The sequence below is a fragment of the Vicugna pacos genome, chromosome 7 (assembly GCF_048564905.1).
Source record: "Vicugna pacos chromosome 7, VicPac4, whole genome shotgun sequence".
NCBI lineage: Eukaryota > Metazoa > Chordata > Mammalia > Artiodactyla > Camelidae > Vicugna > Vicugna pacos.
The window spans coordinates 82,298,431-82,322,367 of NC_132993.1; positions in this window are offsets into that span (position 1 = coordinate 82,298,431).

Consider the following 23,937-nt stretch of genomic DNA (forward strand, 5'->3'; position numbering starts at 1 on the left):
AATAGAATTGTTCACTAGAAAGAGTGTATTTTACTGTAGATAAATTATATCTCAATTAGAACAACTCTAATGTTGATTACTCAGAAGAGATGATCTTAATTAATTAAGAAAATGTCTCTTCTTAGTACTTGACTTCATGGTCATTGGCAAAGCTCTGTGCTTATACACAGAGACTGGCTTTAGCAAAGCCCTGCAGAGAATTTTCCAACCAGCCTCTTCTTTATTTCCACTCTTGTGGCTTTGTTCAAGATCTCAGCATCTCCCAAGAGTATTGCATTAGCTTTCAAACTGGTCCCCCATCTTCCCGCAGGTCATCCGTGACCCATGCTCCATATCAGTCTTTCATTCATGGAAACACCATCACTTCTTTTTCTGTCTAGACCCCATGAATGGCTTTCTTTAGCCTAGGATGAAATCTGAAGTTCTTAGCAAGGTTAGCAACCTCCCTCCTGACCACAAACTCTGCTCCTCTCTACCCCAGATACATTTGTTAGTATTTCCATGCCTCCATCCTGCTCTTTCTGCCTGGAATTCTTTCCCACATCTTGTTTATTTGCCTAATTCCTACTCATCCTTTAAGATTCAGCTAAAGGCACAGAACACATGCTTCCCATTCCTTCCATAGCATCCTGGGCATGGAAGATATAACTGTGACCTTTGTATCTGCTAAGATGGCTTTACCTCTGCACCTTTATTCAAGCTGTTTCCTCCTGATCTCACCCCAGATCCATTCAATAAATTCATGTCAATCATTTACCAAATCTTTACAAAGCACCTCCTTTGGGAAAGGCATGCATTGCACTAGACAATTGGAATCCTTGCCCACAAATAACCCAGAATCTAGTATCATTAATATTCTTGTGTGTTTTCTTTTTGTTTTTCTTTAATTTTTAATTTTCTCCAGTTTTACTGAGATATAATTGACATTTAACCTCCTGGAAGTTTAAGGTGTACAGTGCACTGATTTCATACATTTGTATCTTACAAAATGATTACCACCATAGCATTAGCTAATACTCCCATTTCTGCCACAGAGCTACCATCTTTTTTGGTGGTGAGAACGTTTAAGATTTACTCTCTTAGCAACTTTGAAGTATACAATTCACGCAGTTTCTTCTAAGAATTTTATGATTCATTTTGAGTTAATTTTGTGTGTGTGTGTGGTGTGAGGAAGGGCTCTAACTTCATTCTTTCATATATAGATACCAATTTTTTTTTAACATTTGATCATCTGCTTCATTATCCTGTTTCTGCACACTAGTTTTTTCTGTTTTTGTTTTGTTTTGTTTTGTTTTTGTGTATGTGTAGCTGGGGCTGGAAAGATACTTATTACATATCCTAAGCATGTCTATGTTCAGAAAGCATCGAGTCATTAAGCACAAGGAAGATACTGAAGGTAAGGGTCACTCTCACCTAAAAGACATGACACGTAGCAAACAGATCCATTGAGGCTCGTTGTGTAAATAAAGTGTTATTGAACTTTATTTTAGATTCCACATATGAACGATCTCATACGGTATTTTTCTTTCTCTTTTCAACACACATACATATATTAAATATTAAAATTGCTTACACATTGGTGAGACTTTTATGGCAGTTTTTACCCCCATATTAAAAACTCTGAAGGCAGCTAACTGTAGTGGGTGGGTGGGTGGGTGGGTGAGAGGGCATTAAGTCAAGGGTGGGTCCAGGTTGGGGTCTGACGATGACACTTGCTCTGAGTTCCTCACCAATACAGCGTGCTGTTTACGCCTATCTTATCTTCAAAGGTCTGTGGTGAAGATGAAAGTACAAAAAGCAGGTGAGAGCGTGCTGAACAGTATGCTGTGGACAGTGGAATGCAAGGTATTATTATGGATGTAAAATGGCGGGAAGCCAAGAACTGAAGAAAGACTATTGGATTGTGGAAGTAGGTAGTTAGCAGATGAGATGGTAGGTCAGGGAGTTGAAGTTCAGGATGGTAGTTCTGGAGGAAAAGATAAGGAGATAGAAGAGGAAAAACTGAAGCTGATAGAATTATGACATGTGTCTTGGATTTTAAGAGATATAACCATATACAGGAATGGCTCTAATACGAGATCTGTATGTGGCTAAAATATTTCTATTATGTATGGGGAAGGTTTCTCAGCGTTGGCATGATTGACACCTGGACTGGGTAATTCTCAGCTGTGGGGGCTGTCTTGTGTGTGGTGGGGTATCCAGCATCATCCCAAGCCTCTACCTACTAGATACCCACAGCACCCCAAGTTGTGTGACGTTTTGCCCCCACCCCACCTTGGTTGAGAGCCATTGGTGTAACGTAGGGACGGGAGGTGTAATTTTTGCTCAGCACTGATGTGTGAAATTTGATGACCTGCAAAATGCCACTCCAGGCAGTTCCTAGCTGGACGGTGTGCATCCCCGGGGTCTGCATCCTTGGTGGCCCTCAGTGTTCTCTGTGGTCGATTGCATTTCCTGGTTCGGTGGGTAATTGGCCACTAGTTCTCATTCAAATCCATCTGGGCTGGGTCCTACTGGTTTCCCAGATGCTTTAACAGTCTGGGCCTTTTATCTCTTTCCCTGCACCATCTCCTCTCACCAGGCACCACCGCGTCAGCTACAGTGAACTTCCGAGTCTTCCCTGGAGATGCAATGCCCAGATGCGGGACTGCATTTATTCTCACTCTTCTCCCACCCAGGAATGCCTTCCTCCACTCCTCTGCCTGAAAAAACTCTCCTACAAGTCTCTTTTTCAGACCTCGTTCGTATTTCATCTCCTCTGGGAATCTGTTCCTGACAACTCCAGGCTGACTCGGTGACGCCTTCCTCTGTAAGCACGCAGTTAATCTTTTTACTGCAGAACGTTCTGTCCTGAATTTTAATGGTTTACTTTAGTTCGCCTCTCTTACCCTCAACAGACTGGATTCCTGCAGAGTAGGGACTGTCTGCTTCCCTTGCCCTGCCCTCAGTTTCTCTCATTTTGCCTGGAACAGAGTAGGTGCTTAATACCCATCAATGTCTGAAAAACAAAAGCACAAACTAACTTGCAGGTAGCTCGGTGGAGACGTCTCCAGCACAACCACGTGGTCAGTTGGGATAATCAGTTGACAGATTACGGTTTTCCCACAATGGATGAAGTTGCTGGGTTAGGAATATTGAAAAACAAGAAAAGGAGCCAAGTTGAGCAGAACTACACAATCCTATTAGTAAGCCCAGAAAAATCTTACCTCCTAATTAATCTAGACCCGCGCACAGCTAATTACAATATGCAGAGCACAGGTAAGATCTTGTTTAATCGCTCATCCCTGCTGGGTAAATCACTGTGCCCGTCGGCCACGTCTCAGTTGGGAGGGTGGTGTGGGGCTGAGCCCCACCCCCGGTGCCTGACTCAGGTTGTCTGTTCTGGAATCTCGTGCTGATCTGCATTTTTTTTTTTTTGCGCCACGTCCCTGTCCCACTCTCACGGGATGTTGTGTGCGTCTCTGAATCCCGTGATGCTGTTACCCCGGCTTCTCCGGGCTTCTGCAGCTCAGCCTTGGACCACACTGCCCCCAAGCAGAGGGCTGCCGGCTGCCTTCTTGAGTCAGAATTCTGCTTCTGCTTCCAGTGTGCTGCCATCCGGACCCTGCTAGCTGCCTCCTCACCTGTCTGGCCGCAGACCGAGCATCCTTCGTCCTGCTGCTGTCTTAGACTCCCACGTCTGTGCTGTGCCCCTCCCGATGTGCTCCGGTCACGACTGGTTTTGCATCTGTTGTTTTGTTTTTTTTTTTCTCAGCACTTTGGGAGGGGCTGTTTATCCCTGCGGTTTCCGGTGGGAAGAAGAAACAGCTTCAGGGAATTCAGGGAAGAGTTAGGAAAAACACTTCTTAGAAACAGACCTCTTTCTCCTTTTTTTTTTTTTTTTTTTTTTTTTGCCCCTGCCATCCGCATTGAAACCTCCCTTGCTCTATCTGGATGGTAAGAATTATTAAGCCGATGTCATGCCTCCACTTGATAGTCTGGGATTGGAGAAAGCCTCAAAAGTCTTTGGAAATCTTTGTGGTTTTTTTTTTTTTAACTGGTAATACAATTTTTGATTTTTAGAAAACACCTTTATTGTGGTATGGCTCCTGTACAGTAAAACTACACATATTTCAGATGTACAATTTGATGAATTTTGATAGACGTGTATACACCCATGAAACCACCACCACAATCAGGATAGCTAACAGGAAATCTTTGGTTTAAGCACAGAAGATTGTGTATATTGAGCTACCACTTTGGGGCAAAAAGTTTAATTTAACCCTCCCCCTCCCACATGCTTACACATAGAATAGTTTTGGAAGGATACATACAGAAGTGATGGAATTTGTTGCTTATAAGAGCGGAACCCTGGGAAATGGGGAGACAAAGGATAGGAGGGGAATTTTATTGTATCTTATTTTGTAACTTTTGACTTCTCAACCAAGGAAATGCATTATCTATTCCAAATATAAGTGGGCAAAAGCTAGGAGTGAACAATTCACAGAAAAATAAGTACTTTATAAAGATAGGAAAATATGTGCAAACGTACCTTTAACAAAAGAAGTGCAAATTTGAATTAGAGGCCGATTTTTACATATTCAATTGGCAAAGATCAAACCACTAAGTAATACAGAGTGTTGGTGAGGGCTGAGAAGCGGCTTCTCGCACACTGTCGATGGGATGTAAATGGATCAACATTTTGGAGATTGGTACATATCAACATGCCCTGCGACAGAGCAATGTCTCTTTCAGAAACTTACCTACGCATACTTTGCTGTATCATAGCAACACACATAAAGATGTTCATTGTAAAATTAAAATTATTTGTATTGACAAATGACTGAAAAGAATCAAAATCTCCATCAATAATGGTTGGCTGAAGAAATTGTGGTCCATCTATGTAATATTGTCACTAAAAAGAACATGACACATTTATAGGTGCTTATGTGAAGTGACCTTCAAGACATATAGTTCAGTGAAAAATGTATACAGAACAGTGCGAATACAGCATTTTTTCTTTGTTTATGGTACCTGTATCATCTATCTTATTCTTTCTATTTATCATATATCTCTGTCTTCTTTCCTCCTCTTCTTCCCTCCCTCTCTTCTTCCTTTCTCTCTCTCTTTCTTCCTGCCTCCCTCCTCCTCTTTCTTTTTCTTTCTTTCTTTCCTTCCTTCTTTCTTTCTTTCTTTCTTTCTTTCTTTCTTTCTTTCTTTCTTTCTTTCTTTCTTTCTTTCTTTCTTTCTTTCTTTCTCTCTCTCTCTCTTTCTTTCTTTCTTTCTTTCTTTCTTTCTTTCTTTCTTTCTTTCTTTCTTTCTTTCTTTCTTTCTTTTCTGCCTTCCTTTCTTTCTCTTTCTTTTTATTTCATTTCTTTCTTTCCTTCTTTCTTTCATCTGCTTATATACAGAAAAACTTTAGAAAGACATATGGGGATGTTACCTGTGGTGGTTTCTACCGAGAGATATTTTGTTCTCATCATTAATTACCCTTTTGCAACAGCTCGAATTTTATCATCTCAAAAGCATATGTAACTTTTATTTAAACTTTTTTTTATTATGAAATGCATTGTCAGCTCTGCATATACTGTTTCCTTTTCTCAGGAGAACTTGCATACATAAATCAGAAAGGGCAAACAGCTCAGTGATGTGTCCCAAAGTGAGAAGCTGTGCGAACACCACTCAGGGGAAACACTGGAACCCTGCTAGCATCCCAGAAGCCACTCTGTACACCCACCCAATCAGTACCCTTCTCTCCTCCCAGAGAGAACAATGATTTTAATGACTATGATAACCACCCTTCTGCTTTTCCTTCCCATCAAAGAATTACAGTTTAGTTTTACACACATTTTGAACTTTATATGAATGGGCTCATGTAGTATGTACTCCTTTCTTGGTGACTTTTATTGCGAAACTCACCAGTGTTGCTGCGTACAGCTATAATTTGTTTTCATTACAGAAATTCTAACAATTTCTGCTAATAGTAGGAGGAAATATAAGTTTACAGTTTGCAACCACTAGAAATAATGCTGCTGTAAACATTCTTGTGCAGGTCTCTTGGAATAACATTTCCATTTGATATGTAATCAAGAGTGAAATGTTTTGGCCACAGTGTAATGTATGTTTAGTTTTAGTAATTAATGTCAAATAGTTTTCCAAAATAGTTGCACCAATTTGTTGTCTTCCCAAGCAATGAATGAGACTTTCTGTTTTCCACATCTGTTCTGACACTGTTTTTTGGTCTTTTTTTTTTTTCCGTTCTAGTCATTCTGGTGAGTATATAATCATATACTGTGGTGACTTTAATTTTCCTGAATTTTTGTGAGATTGATGATCTTGCCACAAGTTTATTTTCTACTTGAATTTTCTATTTTTGTGAAGTGCTCGTTCAGGGTTTTTGCCTGTTTTTCTCTTGGATTGTCCATTTTTTCTTATTGATTTGTAGGAGTTCCTTGTATATTTTGGGCAAAAACTTCATTTGATTGCATGTATTGCAAATATTTTCTCTCACTCCTTGGCTTAGCCTTTTACTTTTTTTCAGATGTCTTTTGATTAAAAGAAATTCTTGAATCTAAGAGATTTTGTTTGTTTGTTTGTTTTTACCATACTTTTCCTTTTTGGTTGGTCTCTACTCCAAAGTTATGATGATTTTTATATTATTCTATAATACTTTTAATGTTTTCTGTAGCATGGATTTTTTTTTTTAGTTTGATGAAGTCTATGAACACCTTCTCGTAAGAATAGTTTACATGTATAAAATAAACTACATAGGATTAAAAAGGAAGCCATTCATATTGAGATTTATTCATTTACATATTAATATATTGAAATACAGTTTGGGAAATATGAACAAATAATTTTAAACTAGTAATTTATGTGTTTTGGTTAATGCATTAAATACCAACTTTTAACAATGGGTCTAAAAACTACAATAATTTTGAAGTAAGGATAAGCGTAAATGACACGTCAAGATTTATGTCATGTTTACACTGTGATATGAAGATTTCTGTGATTGCTGTTGGTGCCATCCATTTTAACAGTTACTGTGAACGCTGCGGTGGTTTGCTGCCCATATGCATAAATTGAAGGAAATAATCAATTGAGCTATAAGTTAATAAAACTAAACATGCATTTTATTTTTCCCATTCAAGTTTGTGAACTTTTTGAAGTTGAGCTGTAGACTCTTTGGTAACCTGTAGACCACAGGCGAAGAAGTGTTCTCGAAGCTCTCTTTTTCCTTTTATTTTTTAACCTAGAATTTTCTGTTTCTTTTTTTTACTTTAATTGGAGTACAGTCAATTACAATGTGTTAATTTCTGGTGTACAGCACAATGCCCCATTCATGCATATACATATGTATATTTGTTTTCGTATTCTTTCTTCATCAAAGATTATTAGAAGACATTGAACGTAGTTCCTTGTGCTATACAGAAGAAACTTTAAAAAAATTTATTTTTATATGTAGTGGCTAACATTTGCAAATCTCAAACTCCCAAATTCATCCCTTCCCACCCCCTTTCCCCTGGTAACCATAAGATTATTTACTATGTCTGTGAGTCTGTTTCTGTTTTGTAAATGAGTTCATAGTGTCCTTCTTTTTTTTTTTTTTTTTTAAGATTCCACATATGAGTGATACCATATGGTATTTTTCTTTCTTTTGTTTTACTCTTGTCTTGCAACTCCACAATCTATCTGGAACCGGTATTTGTTACAGTGTGAGGTAAGGATTCAGTTTCATTTTTTTTCCCAACATAGATTTCCAATTTTCTCAATGAAACTGACTGAAAAGAACATCTCCTCAACCGCTCTGCAGTACCACCTTTGTTGTCAACCAACTCTGCCTCTATATGTGGGTCTGTTTGTGAACTCTGTATTTCATTCCATTGGTCTATTTATGTTGGCAAAAATTTCATACTGTCTTAATTACTGTAGGCTTAAAACAGTCCTTAATATCTGCCAGAGCAAGTCCTCTGACTTTGTCCTTTATCTTCAATACTGTCTAAGTTACTTTTGACCCTTTGCTTTTTTACACAAATTTTAGAACCAAATCGCAAATGATCACCAAAACCAAACCAAACCAATGCCCTCCCCCCCCAAACTAACAACTGTTAGGTTTTGATTGCTATTACGTAGACTTTATCATTCAGTCTTCATTCATGAACATTTATTTAGGTCTTTATTTTTTGCTTAATATAGTTTTAAAAAACTAATAGATTTGATATTTTACAACAGGTTTAGTAATGCAATGAGATAGTCCAGAGAATTGCTGTCTTATCATCTCCCCCACCCCACATTTCCCTGATTATTACCTTGCAGTAGTGTGGTACATGTGTTGGAATGAATGAATCATAATATTCTGAGTTTCATTAAGATTTTTTTGGACAGTTTATCGGTTTTGACAAATGCAGAGTCTCATGTATGCATCATTACACTATTGTATAGAATAGTTTCACTGCTCTATGAAGCATGTGTATTTCATCCATTCATTACTCCCTTTGTCCTTCTGAATCCCAGAAAACCACTGATTTTCTTTTTTCCTGTTTATAGATTTGCCTTTTCCAGATGTCGCAAAGTTGAGTATGTTGCCTTTTCAGATTGGCTTTTTTCACTTAACCATTTTCATTTCAGGTTCCTCCAAATCCTTCTGAGGCTGTACACTTCATTTCTTTTCATTGCTAAATAATATTCCTTTGAATGGATGTACTGTCATTTGTTTATCCATTCATCTATTGAAGTACATCTTTGTTATTCCAGATTTGGTGATTATGAATAAAGCTGCTATTAACATTTATGAACAAGTTTGTGTGTGAACATAAGTGTTCAACTCAACTAGGGGCACAACTGGTGATGCTTATGGTAAGACTAGATTCAACTTTGTGTAATGTGTTCTTTTCCATGACCAGCAAGTACTACCACCACTTCCAAGTCAGCCCTCTCTGTGCCCTCTGGTCCTGCACTCTTTTCTCTTTCTGTTAATTACCCATGTGTCAGAGAAATGTGCTAGATGGCTGACCTATTCTAAATGTTTCTTCATTCCTGACTGAACTCATTTTTTAAAGAGGGGGTGGTGATGATATGGTTTAACTCTGAGTCATCCGTTTTCACCCTATGATGCACTGTTTTATTCACTTTTTCAGGCTTCCTATGATGCTGCTCCAGCATGTGCTGGCTCTGCTGGTTTTGAAGAGTTTGTTTTCTTACTCACACGAAATTTTATGTTGATAGTATTCTTTGTTTCTTAGTCATGTTCTAGACACAGTTATAGATGGCTTAATTTGCTTTCTCTGTTTTCCTTCATAGTTTTTGAAATATTTTTTAAGAGATTCAGATTTAAGTGTTTGATATTATCCTATATCTTAGAGAGCCTTCTCTTTTATTACCTCAGAGACATATTTCCATTGTTTTCTGGATATTATTGTTTCTGTTTAAAAGCTAGATGTCCACGTGTCACTACCGATAGTAAATCATCTGCCACTTTCCTCCGACAATTAGAAAATTTTCTCTTTTCATTAGTTTTTAGCACTTTTACTATGATGGGCCTAAGATTGCACCCTGCTTGTGGTTCATAGTGCATTTTAAATCTATGGCTTTATGTCTTTCTCTAGCTTTGAAATATTTTCAGTCTTATCTTTTAAAATATTAATTTTGACCCACTTTGTCTCTCCTCCTCTTTTGGAAATCAAATTACATGTCTTTTAAGCCCCTTCGCTCTTCTTTTTACTTCTCATTCTGCCTTTTGTACTTTCTTTCCCTTTGTCTTCCTTCTGGATGTTTCTTTTTTTCTAGACATTTTCTTTTGATGTAATTTTAATTTACTATTTCTCTCTTCTAGGGCGTCTACTAGGCTATTAAATTCCTTTACTGAGTTCTTAACTTCAGTTACTGTATTTTTAATTTGTAGAATTTACATTTTTCAATAGTCTCCAGTTCTTTGCTAAAATTGTCCATGTGGTCTTTTCTAGGGTGATACATCCTCATTTGGTCAGGAATGAGGAGTTTCATGGGACACAGGACTTTCAATATTAAAGTAAATCAGGATGTGTTGATTACATTTCATCTTCTGAAACGTAGTGAAGGGCATTATTTAAAAATCTGATCTGTGTATCTTCAACATCTATTTACATCTTTTTTTCTCCCTGCTGCTTTTCATTTATGGTATCTTGTGTCCTTTGTCTGCTTGGTTAGCTTTAAGTCTGTGTCGGACAACGTATTTGCAAAGTAGTTTCTAAAAATAATCTGAAGCCTAGTACGAGGTTATCCTCCCCTACAGAGAATTTGTTTTTGTCAGAAATGTGAGGTCACCATCATGCTAGGAAGCCTGACACTTCAGGAAAATGGGATCACCTTAATCCAACAGTGATTCAAGGCTCAGCTGAATCCCCTGCAAAAATCTGACGACTTCAGTTCATTCTTATTTCTATAATTAACTGTTTGAGGTCCTGAGCAAAGCACTAGGAGTTCCCAGGGCTGTCTCATTTTGTTGTGCCCTGGATTGCAATCTCCATTTTGCTCATTGTGTGAGGCTACCAAAAATGCTACTTAGCCTTTGAGTCATTTCCTTCATTTTCAGCAAATGCTCCCAAGGAAAAGGCTTCTAAAGGGCTGGGTTTACCTTCTAGGTCTTTACCTTTTTCCAGATCCTGGTGTGGTAGTTCTTCACTGACTTATTCTGATGCTTTCAAATATATTCTGAACTACTTTAAAAAATTTTTTTCTGATATTCTGAACCACTTTTCTAGTTATTTTCAGCAAAAAAGTTGGTTCAAATGACCAAATCCTCCACTATTTCTGTATTTCTCACCAAAAAAAAAAAAAAAGAGTTAATTTAAAAAACTTACTTCCTTTCCCCTCTTTTGCGGTTACATAAGCAAAAGAGAAAAGTAAATGGAGACTGAGGAGGGGAGGGACCACTAAGTCTAGATTTCTCCGAATAGATCACTCACAAATCCATCTGTTCTTTAGGCGCTGGCTTTCCGTTGCTACAAAAAAAACTCCACCTCTAAGAGTCATCAAATTTTTGCTCTAGCCAGTCTTCAAAGCTGCAAAGAAATACCTACAGCCAAAGATAAAGAAGATAAATCCGATCTTGGGCCAGCCCTAGGCTCTCAATTCTATAGGGATTGGGGCTGTAATGAAGATCTCAGCTCTCCCCTTGGAAGCCCTTCACCTTCCAGCTTCAAGTTGGTCACCTTTCCTGTTCATCCGCTACTGTCTAGCTTCTGAAAGCTCCATTTCCTTGCGGGTAAAAGAGGCAGATTGAGATTGTAGTTTGCTCTGAGTAGTACTTGTATCCAGCGCTGAAGAGGGCGATGAGTCAACACAGACTGAGCGAACAAAAGTTAATCCAATAATTAGAACATGTTGGAGAAGTTTTGCCTTTCGGCCAGAGCTTGAGACGCAGTCGCGACTTGGGCAAGATTTGGATAATGGATGTCCCTTGAGGCAGCCCCGGATTTCTAAAATATGCAAGCAAGTCTCTCCCTCGTCGGAAGGGCTCTTTCTGTCACCGTCCTATGCACCTTTTGCTGGAGGGAACAGAGGTACATTTCGTGTGGTCGATGACACTTCAAAGGAGTTTGTTTAGCCTCGGAAGAATGTGGCATTTGTTTTTGTAACCTCTTGGGTTCTAGCTGTGCGTTAGAGAGACGGGAAGCAGGCGCGGTTTTGAGGCTTTCTGTAAGTAACCACCACATCTCTTCCGAAGCAATAAGGCTTCCCTTGCCACATGAACCCACCCGAGAATAAAGCAATCTTTTCCATTGAGATAGGCAGTTGGATGCCAGCCACTGACATTGATTAGTCAGATGTGAAAAAAAAAAAAAAGAGAGATGATTTCTTACACGCACATACTTCCCAGATTTCTATTGTTGGGTGTTGCCTTAATTCAATAAAAATTTGGTTTAAAGTCCCTTTCTTAATGATCTCTGGTTTTGTTTTATGTTTGATTTAGTTTCATCTCCCCTCTTCCCTCTGCTGTTTAAAATTAAGTGTATTTAAATGCAAAGAATGCACTGTTTATTCAACCAAATGGTATCTTTATGTGGAAAAAGAAAGGAAAAAAAAAAAAGAAAGAAAGAAAACCCGAGCTGGTTTCATTGGTCCTCTATTGCCTCAGCTTAATAACTCAGTGGATTGTTTTTCCTCATTTGTGTGCATTTTTAACTTCCAGCTGTTCTGCACACATAAAGCTGCTCGCTTTTGGGACTCTTTGGTAAACTACGCTACTTAAATGTCCACTGAGCAAACAATCGCCCATCATCTTCCAACCTTAGCGGAATAATATTATGACGACTTCTTAAAAAAAAAAACAAAAGTTGAACAACTGATTCTCCATCCCCATGAAATTTCTCTTGAGTGTGTGCTTGTGAGAGATTTGTTTTTGTTGGGAGTGAAAGAGTGTTAGACAGCGTGGAGAAAATTTTTCCTTTGATTCCACTACTTGAACTCAGATTTTTTTCATTTTGCTTCAAAGTCTGCATGTAGAAACTTTGAGAATTCTCTCATGTCCTGTGGCCCTTGGCTATTCTGTATGATGTTATTTTTTAGGGCCATCGTAGAAGAGAAAAATTACTTACTTTTTTTACCCCTTTCTTTGTCATTAGTAATCTTTCTTAATTCTGCTGGGAAAATTTCAGCAGGTAGGGAGGAGAAAGAGACAAGGGATGATTCAACTTCAGTTTAATGGTCGTCTCTGCCCAGAATTTTGTCTCATAAAACTAACACGAAGGAAACATTTTGTGGGAGGTCATTACGATTTCTTTAGAAGGCTCAACTTCTAAAGATTATGGACATTGACTTTCCTTAATAACACATGATATGCCATTTGTCACCTCACTGTGCTTAAACTTACTCCTGTTTCTGGCCTCTATCAGTTTTTGGAGGAAAAGCGTTCATTAATGTATAAAATGGCTTTTTCTTTCCCTTTTTTTTTTTAATGGACTTTGATTTTTTGTTGACGGTCTTTCTAATTTTCTTTACACCAGTAATAACACAATCCTTTTATTCTATCTTCCTAAAACAATGCTTCTAGTCCTTTGGTCATTAACTACCTTTTCCTGCACTTCCTCTGCCTTTAACGAAGTTGTTCTTGAGGTATATGGATAAGAGTTGTAGACAACCTTATATTATTGTGTACAAAGGATGCAAAAGACTTATTTTTCCTGAGGATGTCTCAGGATGAGCCAACTATGGGGCTTCAGGTCTCTAAAGAAGTGTCTGAGATGACGTTTGTGTTCCTCCTCTGTCATAATTGACGCCTCCCATATGGTCAGTTGGCTTTATACATCCCTCATATGGGTGGAACGGGGAAAAGAAAGCCCAGAATTTATAATAATAACAAGAGCCCTGATGGAGATGGCTTTTTCTGCTACTTACAGTTTTGAGACCTGGGGCACATTACTTAATCTCTTTATAAGTAAAATGGGGCTAATCCTAACCACCTCATAATAGTACTGTGAGGATTAAGATAATAATGACTGAAAAACAGCTTCCAAAGTGACTAAAAACAAGCCATAATTACTCCACAAATACTAATCATTTTCCCATGTGTCTACATGGAAATTCTTGTTAGTGTTCCTTCCTACTTACTGCTTTTGTGTGCTAGCATGCTATTTCATTTTCTCAACATTTTGAATCTATTATTAGATCTATGGGTTTTACACTTCTTACAGAATATGCTATGGTCTGAATATTTGTTTCTCTTCCAAATTCGTATGTAGAACCCTAACTGCCCCCTCAAACATCTTGGTATTAGGAGATGGGACCTTCCAGCGGTGCTTAAGTCATGAGAGCAGAGCCCTTATGAATGGGATTAGTACCTTCATAAAAGAGGCTCTTGAGACATTCCTAGGCCTTTCCACCACGTGAGCATGCGACAAGTTCCCTGCTATGAACCAGAAAGATGGCTCTCGTGAGAACATGATCATGCTTGCCCCTTAATCTTGGACTTCTAGCCTCCTGGGCTGTTAGGAATAAATTTCTGTTTTTCATAAACTGCTAGTCCACAGACTGGTATTTCATTATAGAAGCCATATATTTAAAAAATCTTTAATCTGGGGGGAGGGGGAAGGTAATTAGATTTATTTGTTTATTTGATGAAGGTACTGGGGATTGAACCCACAACCTCTAAGCATGCGCTAAGCATGTGCTCTACCGCTGAGCTATACCCTCCCCACCTGACTGTGCTTTTTTATCTATCACTTACGTCCGTCCTGGAGATTAAGGGAGGGAGGCTGGAGGCAGGTGACTAGTTATTGCTGGTATATTTGCAGAAGTGCCCTTCTGCACTCCCTTTGACCCATTTGTAAACAAGTCTGCGGAGGGTCCTTTGATACAGCCATACACAGGCTTTAATTAAAGACTATTTAATTACAAGTGTGTCATTTGTTTCCTCCCTCAACATTTAAAGAATAACCCATCAGTGAAGAACCTTATAAAATATTGTGCCTTTTTATTTACTGCTCAGCTTTTCACTGCCAGGGACATCAAATTCCTTTAATCCCAAAGAGTTGTGAGATGAAATTTTGAAGTGCTCTTTTCACCTTTTCTAGAATCTTCCGTTTTTTTGGATCATGAAAACAAAAAAAGTTGTTGTGAAATCACTGGTGGAATTTGGGACTAACAGAAGGGTAGCTTTGAGGAGGCCCTCAATGGAGGCGGAAAGCAAAAGACTCTGCTTGCTGGGGGCCCCGTGTCTTCTACGTAGTGTTCTCCAAGCTCTCATCCTGGCCTCTTGGTCTGGACATTGCAATACTCTGCCTTTCTTAACTCCTTGTCCTACAAAAGCAAGGCTCTGATTCTCCCAGGGTCTGCTTCCTTAATAGGCTAAATAAACAAATAAAATAAAAAAAAAATAAAATAAAAATGAGGAATCACGTATGTTGCTCCATGTCTATCAGTCTATGTAAATCGTATTACAGAAAAGGGCCATCCCTCAGCACAAGAGCCAGTTTCTGCCACTTGTATTCACCTTTTAAATAAATTGTTATTCTTTGGAATACAGAAACCTATACTTAACAACTGAATCACTATGCTGTACACCTGAAATTAACACAGCATTGTTAATCAACTATTCTTCAATAAAAAAAAAATAAATGAAAATTAGAGACAATGAAAAAACAAAGCCCCACGAATAAGTAAATTGTTGTTGAACATGTTCTATGTGCCAGGAATTTTCTAGAAGTGTGATCTTATCAAATTATTTAACATTTCTGTATTTCTGATTCCTCGCAGACTTTTTGGACAGATAAAATGAAATAACATTAAGTGTTGACTGGTATGTGATGGAACCTCAACAAGTAGAGATACCCCTCATTCATATGAATGAGAATTTCAAGCCTTGGGAAAGACAGAAAGAAAGGAGGTGTTTATTGTCGGAAGGCATTGAGGTGGGCCCTTCATATATTTAAAAAAAATTTTTTTGGGGGGGGTAATTTTAATTTAAATAATTAAATTAATTTATTTATGGAAGTACTGGGGATTGAACCCAGGCCCTGACACATGCTAGGGACACACTCTACCACTGAGCTCTACCCTTCCTGCTTCATATACTTTTTAAAGGTAGTTTTAATGCTTTTCTATGTGTTTTGTCTTTTTTTCCACACCAGACAAGAGTATATTAAACTGACTTATTCATTAGTGTTCAGCCTAGGAAGAAAGTATAAAATACACTTTCACAGAATGAAAATGAGAACATCCTAGAGAAGTTCTGGGTGGGTAAGAAAGATGCCAAATGAAGGGACCAAACAGTATTGGTGTTATGAAGTGAGAACAGGATCAAATCCTTGATTATATATTATTACAGAGCATTTCGATGTAATTAAGAACAGGATGACGACTACACTGAAAGGAAGATGTTCACTGTATCCTGGATTTTAGATGCCGCAAGTGAAATAGTCTGAATCAAGTTTACCTACAAGAGGGTACATCTGCCTCTATTATCAGCCTTTACTTTCATTTTTATTGGTATTTATAATTTCCTTAAAAATTAACCTTGAAGTTAGATTCCAAGATCCTTGAGGTTGTAGTAATTTTACATTTTCACTTATTTATTTATTGTCATGAATCCCAAACTCTTTGAAGAGTTGTAATGAATGAGAGAGTCATTTTAAGATGATGAAAATAGAGTTTTGCTCTCTGAACCCAGGGGACCATAGGAATATCTGCTAATATAAAGTCCATTTAAACTCATTTAAACTTTCAGTTATTAGACGAACATGACAGAATGGTATATACAATCAAGGATACATATTTCATAAGCCTGTGAAAAAACTTATTGTTAAATCTAATCTGTCCAAATGGCTTCATAACTTAAGTATGACCTTGAGGATGCCATCACAAATGGTGGAGTATAAAGATCTGTGAAAATTCTCTTCTCCATAAAAACATAAGAACCCTGGCAAAAATTGTCAAAGTAATTTTTTCAGAACACTGGGAAACCAGCAGTCTAGCAGACACTGGAGGGATCAGTAAAGGATTGCAGATCTTTCAGAGCCCCATTCTCAGAGAGTTGTCATTATTTGATTTGTATACCAGTTCCCCAGAAAACCCACTTGCAAGGCTAGTCTTCATTTGACCCGACTCAGAGCTCAGCCACTGCAACAAAATTTTCCTAGGGGGTGTTTGTCAAAAACTATCAGTAACAATTGTTTAACAGAATAGCTGCCTGAGGTGGAGACAACACTTGGAGCAAACAACAAACTAACCAGAAAACTTGAAAAGAAAAACTGAGTAGTGAAAATTTTATAGGAAATTTTGAAAGCTCTGACATACTCTTGGGAATCTAGAAAGCGAAATGCATGGCTAGGGCTGTGTGCATGCTCAGGAAATATCTGAGAAGTTTCTAAGCTCTTACCTCTGGCCAACTTTGAGGACCTGCACAAGCAGGAAGTGAAGGCTAATGTACAATACTAAACCACCTACGGGGTGATGAAGGCATACTCCAACACACACACAGAAGCCCTTATCAAAGACTGGGAAACTACTGGTTCCAAGCATTTGAGGACATATTTGTCTAATCATTAGCTGACCACTAAGCTAACCAGGCAGAGATTTTAACGGCACATGCAACAAACAACTCAACGCTTCCAGAATTAGTTTAGTTCAGGGAAGTTGCAAAAAAATCATCAGCAGCAAAACAATAACAATAAACAGCAATGACAACAGACTTTGGTGGAGGAGAGAAGAATCTGATTTCCGGTTGCCATACAATATTAATTAGGTTATCCAGTTTTTCAACACAAGAAGTGAGATATGGAAGTAAAAAAGAACGTGTGGCCCATACACAGGAAAGAAGCCCCCAGTAGAAAGAGTCCCGAGGAATCCCAGACATTGGACTTACTAGACAAAGACTTTAAGTCAGTTATTTTAAATAGGTTCAAAGAACTAAAGCAACCCATGTCTAAAGAATGAAAACAAAGCATGTGAACAATGTCTCACCAAATAGGGAATATTAATAAAGACAAACAAATGATCAAAACAGAATCAGAGATACATCTGGAATTGAAAGCTACAATATTTGAAATTGAAAATTCATTACAGAGGCACATCAGCACATGTTGACAGGCAGGAATAAGGACTCTTTTTGTGGTGATGAAAATGTTCTAAAATTGGTTGTGGTAATGGTTACCAATTCTGTCAATATGTTATAAACAATGGAATGATGCAATTTAAATGGGTGATTGAGGGTATGTGAGTATAAATATATGAGAATCATGTCTCTTTCTGAGCTCCAGAAGCATAGTATCCAATTGTTCACCTTGACTCTTCTTTTGAAGACTTCAGAGATGTCTTAAAGACAGTGTATCCAAATTGGATTCATTATCTACCACCTCCCGTCTTGTTCCTCTTTTAGAGTTCCCTATCTCAGTTGTATAACTCAGTTCTCTCTTTCAGTTGCATAGTTCAGCAACCCAAGAGTTATTTTTCACACTTCCCTCTTTTTCAAAGTTCTGCACATTCTACTTCCCAGATACTTCATTTATCTTCTTTTGTACATCTTTACCTCCACCACAGTAAGTTTGGACCATTTTAATCTTTCCATATCCATTCTTAACCCTTTCAAATCCAGTCTTCACACTGACTCAGATCATTTTCAAAATGCTCATCTCATCAGGTCTCCCTCAACTGAACCTATGGACCCAAATTCTAAAGACCCTCTATGTAATGATTCCTTTCAGCTTCATATCTGATTCTTACTTTAAAATAAAATCAGCAAATACTTTTAGAGATGGCAAGAAAGTATTAATCAAATTATGTGTTTCGAATCTTTAAAAATATCTATTTTTTACACACCACTATTCGGGGGTTCAGAAATAGGTAGGTAGGTAATGCAAAATGTTGCCTCTAAAATTACTTTTTCGATAATATTTTTAATAAATAATGCTTGATAGGACTCTTGTAATGACATTGAGTGTAAATTCATGTTTCAATTAAAAAGATAGAAACCTAATATTTATTTTTTTCGTGTTTTCCTCAATCTTTTTTTTTTAAATTAGAGGAAGCCTTTCTTCAAATGGAATCATATTAGAAAGCCCAGTGTGAAATGAGATTTGCTGCCCTGGTGAGAGGGTAGTGGAACCTGGTCTTCTGTCATCTTGAACCTTCTCTTAGCTTCTGATCAACATTCTGAATCATCCAGGGAACACGGTGGCAATCCACTGGCCAAACCTGTGAAACATTATCTAAAAAGGAACAATGCCATGGCTTTGATTTTTTTTTATTTGCATTAATATTTCCTCTAAAATATTTATTTTGGGCATCTTCCACGTACTTATTTTTTACATCATCCCCATTATCTCCAACCCCTGTTTTCCTCTTGTATTTCTTTCATGTTGACTTACTTTAATTTCCATTCCTTTCCTGGCCACCTGTACTCTCTTCGTTTCTCCTGTATGAACCACCTCAAGGGTTCTTCAGGACAGTTGATAGAAAAACGCATCACTTGAGATGCACTTTTTCATTTGGTAAGATGAATGGTGCTTTCAGAGGCACTGATGGGTTAGCCTTTCACTGACCCTGCAAATGCCGTTTGATGTGCCCACTGAGATGAGCACCCAGATGCCAATCCTCACAGCAAGTCTCTCTGCATCCTTCTACTAGATGATGTCTTTCCAAATGCCTGGCTTCCCCTGCTCTAGATTTTCCCCCACCATCAAGTACACTGTCTCCAATAATGTGCCAGTAAATGTTTAATAACGAGGGGGAGTGAAAAGCCCTGATTAATAGCGTTTGCCTATTTCAGTGATATTTACACCCTGGTCAATTTAAAAATACCAGTATTGCCACTGAAAAGTAGAGTGACAAGAGATGTCTGTGGCAGAGCATTAAACTGTATTTCCACCGTACAGAGACGACGGATGTAAGTGACCTCAAGAGCACAGGTTAGAGTAAAATTATTAGGAAGTGGGGGGTTTTCAGTATTTATTTGTTTCCCATACATGCTTTAATTGCAAGTGTATCTCATTTAACTCTTAAAAACGGCTGTGATTAAAAAACTGTCTCGCGAGATGACGGAAAATTTGATACTTGGCGTTGTGAGCTGGTATGAGCCAGACACAGCACCGTGGTGACTGTCACCGGCAGCCAACAGATAACTGGGCAGAGCTAAGGTAAAAAAAAAAAAATTAAGAGAAACAAATAGCTTGGGTCAGAAAGTCCTTCTCTGTGTTAAGCTATGTTAAGGATATTTATTTATTTATTTGTTTGTTTGTTTGTTTGTTTGTTTATCAAAAATTCTCTTTTATTGAAGCATAGTCAGTTTACACAGTTGTGTCAATTTCTGGTGGACGCAGAGGTAGCAAAGGGGTTTAACCAGAGTGTCAGCTGCTATGTCTTTAATAACCTCGAAGGCGGTGTTAAAAAGAATTCTGAAAGTTGGTTATACAAAGAGTTCCATAGTCTATTAGCAATGTTCACGGGGGGCTAAGAAGGAGGGCGTGTTTGGTTTTATTCTGCGTATTTTTCATCCCTCTGATAAGCATATTTTCCTACCTTAGCGGCGAGAAACATGTCTGGGATGAGGAGATACATCACATTCTCTTTTTGCGTCCATGCACCGTCTGCTGATGCCTCAAATATGGTGCTTGTGGTCTTCCCAGGCCAGAGATACCCACTCACCCCCATTTTCAGGGTTTGCTGCTGTACCCCAGACCCTGCCCTGGTGGCCATGACGGTACTCTGGACAATGTCACTGGACCCTGGTTGTTATTCTGGAAAGCTCTGGCACTTGATTCCATGAATTCATCTTTGTGACCCTCTGGTCCTTGGTTCCATGCCCTGTGATGTCTGCTCTGCCCCTGCATTCGGTGGCTCATGTGGAATCCCTTCCACACTTTACAGACTTCAACTTCCCGTTTTCCTCGCAGCCAGTGTCAGGCTGTCCACACCCTGGGGCAGAGACATTCTCTTACCTAACCTGAGGCTCAAGAAATCCTTCCCAACCAGGTGAGGTTTCTTGTTGCTTCTCTCCTGTCTCATGACTCCCTCCTCCCAGCCATAAGAGAGAGATTCAGCAGTTATTCACAAGTCCAGTGAGATATTCTGGCTGACATTACCTTCCCCATACCTGGTGAGCAGCTTGTGGCCAAGTGTGGGGTCTGTTGTGTCCTGTTCTACCGATAGACTCTCTCCAGGAGGGTTAAAACTGGAGGGCAGAAGTGAAGAAAGCCAGAAAGAGAAAGAAAAATACCATATGATGTCATTCATATGTGGAATCTACAAAAAAAGAAAAAAGAAGACACTAATGAACTCATCTACAAAACAGAAACAGACTCATAGACATAGTATAGAATCTTACAGTTACCAGGGGGAAAGGGGGTGGGAAAGGATAAATTGAGAATTTGAAATTTGTGGATACTAACTACTATATATAAAATAGATAAACAACAAGTTTATACTGTAGAGCCCAGGGAACTATATTCAACACATTGTAGTAACCTATAATGAAAAAGAATATGAAAATGGATATGTGTGTGTACGACTGTAGCATTATGCTGTACACCAGAAATAATTGATCCATTGTAAACTAACTATACTTCAAGCAGAAAAACCTTGAGGGCAGAAAATCAATATACTTTTAAAGTATAAATAAAAAATATACTTTTTAATTACTAGAGATGGTGGCCTTCCTATGACTTTTACAAGTTAAATATATTTGAGAGAAACTTGCTGGCATTTTCCTAATAGCTAGAGGCTCAATGTTTTCCCTTTAGCACGTTAGCCCCTTGACTTTAAAAATTAACTGCAACTTGTCTCATGTTCACTACTTGGATGACACACTTTCCTTCGCCCTGAAATAATGCTGAAACCTGGTTTACAGGCTCCTAATGAGAAGGTCTCTTGGGTGTCTGGGAAGATGACGAGAAAACAGAGGAACATGTTGTCCGCTGGAGCTGTTGCCCCTTGCTAAAGAGGAAGAATTGTACATTTTAGTGCTTTAGGTTTTTTTTTTTCATTTTAAAATTATCACTGAATTCATGTGTTTGGCTTTCTAAATCCTCAGCTCCCGGGCTGGTCTCAGTTAAGCAGACACATTGAGACCAGAAATAAGAAGAGATGAACAGGTGGCAGATGTCTTTATGAAAGGACATCACCAGAAAAATGATACTTGAAACACGATTGCGTCAAATGATAGCAACCAGAGGTGTTTTGCAGCATGCAAGTGTGGTGAGCACCAAAACTCTGATTTTTCTGGAGTCTGGGAAGGATGGTGATTTGACCAGTTTCATTTACAAGCTTGCTTTTAACTAAGATCTAAGTTCAGAGCCTTTGAATGCTGAGGGGGAAAAAAATGTCTAAGATATAAAGTTTCCCAAAGGAAATGAGAACAAAGGTAGGGACGATGGACTCTGACTGCTTTACAAACATGGAGCATAGAAAACGCCTTGAACAGAGACAGAATGGAAGTAACTTCTGCTCACGCGCTGTTTACTCAAAGCCTGTTTTATCTTAAACATATCCTTCTGTGCATTGTTTTCATTATCCTCATTTGGAGATTATGAGAACACTTACTTCGTTTAAAATTCTTATCTTTCATTCCCTCAAGACGCATCAACTGCCAGATTAGTGGAGAAGGGTAAATGATATTGGGAAAGAATTTTTATCTCCACAGAATCACAGGGAACATTATCCTGAAAAAATGTTCTTCGGAGAGAAAAGGTCTTTTCACAGTGGTAACGCTTCATATTTTAGAAGAAAATGTGCATTTCATTAAAATTCCATATGACAATCAGAGTATATTATTTAAATACCAAATGATTATTAAAATCACATTTAATTGTGTTTGAAAAAAATATAACGAATATGTACCCAAGAAACAGCTGTTAAACATCACCCAAATTTCCTTGATCAGTTTGGTTTTCTCCAGCATTTTCCCAGTTATAATCAGCTTGGTTTTAAGAACAATTTTTACACACACACACACATATCACTGACGTTATGACAAATTTTGTTGAACTCAATGACAATTTTGCGAGGGTGCTCAATGATTTGAGAAGAATCACTTCAAAATCAAGCCTGGATTTTCCCTATCTGCATGGCTATCTTGACTATGAGATACCATATGGAACCAAAGAGCCTCCAGGGAAGATCAAACATGGGTCATGTTGAGGATGGAAAAGAAGAGAGGTCTTTAGACCTCAGCTAAATATTAATAGAGAAGGGAAGTACCACTACATGGTTTAGTACATTCTAACTGGTTTTGTAACGCCGCCTCCGCCTCCGCTGAATGATGGTTGTGTTCCACCAAATCTGTACCTTACTCTGAAAACATTTGGCTATCCACCACTCACTTGGACAACAGTCAACTAAATTCATCGCTCCATGAGGAAATCAGGTTGGTGTAGCCAAACAGCTCCATACAATTCATCAAGGTGGACCTATTTATTTCTCTATTTATTATTTTTAATTTTTAATTCTTTTCTATGTCAGCAATAATCATTTACAAATTTTACTTGAAAAATCTGCTTCAAAATATAAATATAAATATAAAGATCTTAGGGATAAACTCAACAAGAGATATACAAAAACAATATATAAACAGATGACAAAAATGTTACCCAGAGACATAAAAGAAAACGTGAACAATTTAAGAGACATACCTATTCGAGAGAGGGGAGACCCAATACTTATGGGTGTCAGCAATTCCCATATTAATCCTTGTTAACAAAACAATTGTTATCTCTATGTCCATATTTTTTAAACACCTTTATTGTGATATGGTTCCTGTATAGTAAACTATACATATGTCAGATTACACTTTGATGAATTTTGATAGAGGTCTACACCATGAAACCACCACCACAATCAGGACAGCTAACATTTCCATCACTCCCTTAGAGGTGCAGTTTTTGAATTCCCAATTTATCCCTTCCCATCTACTCAGGGATTGCCAAGGAGCCGGTTGCTACTGCCAGATTTGTAGGAAAAAATTGTAAAATGGGACAAAATAAGACTTTCGGCAAACTCCCTCCCGTCTGCTTTTTGGTGTACTTCCCTCACTGTGATTTCTCAGAATGCCAGTTATCTTGACTCCAGCTTCAAAAAGTCTTGAATTGAAAAACCAATCCCACCCCTAGCATGCTGGAATGACATCTAAATCTCTTCTTGCCTGGAAGTCTGCTATTCTGCACTACTTTCCTTTCAGTTCCTGTCCCCTCCCCACCAAATCCCAGTTCATTAATGTCCAGGCTGAGTGGCAAACTGTTTAAAATAACTCACACCAACAGACAAACTTGCAGCCAGTTATCTATAATTAGGAAGGGGGGACTCATGCAAATGGATCCCCCCCCATCTCTGAGCCCTCCCCTCCCTCCCTCCTTCCCCCTGGCCACCCTTCGTCTCTGATTCTCTTTTGTTTTAGAAAAGCAACCCAGGACTTCTGGGTAAGAATTTGATGTCAACACAAGTGTCTAATTCCTTTCCTTCCAGATCCCCATTAAAATGACCGATAGCAAAATAAGA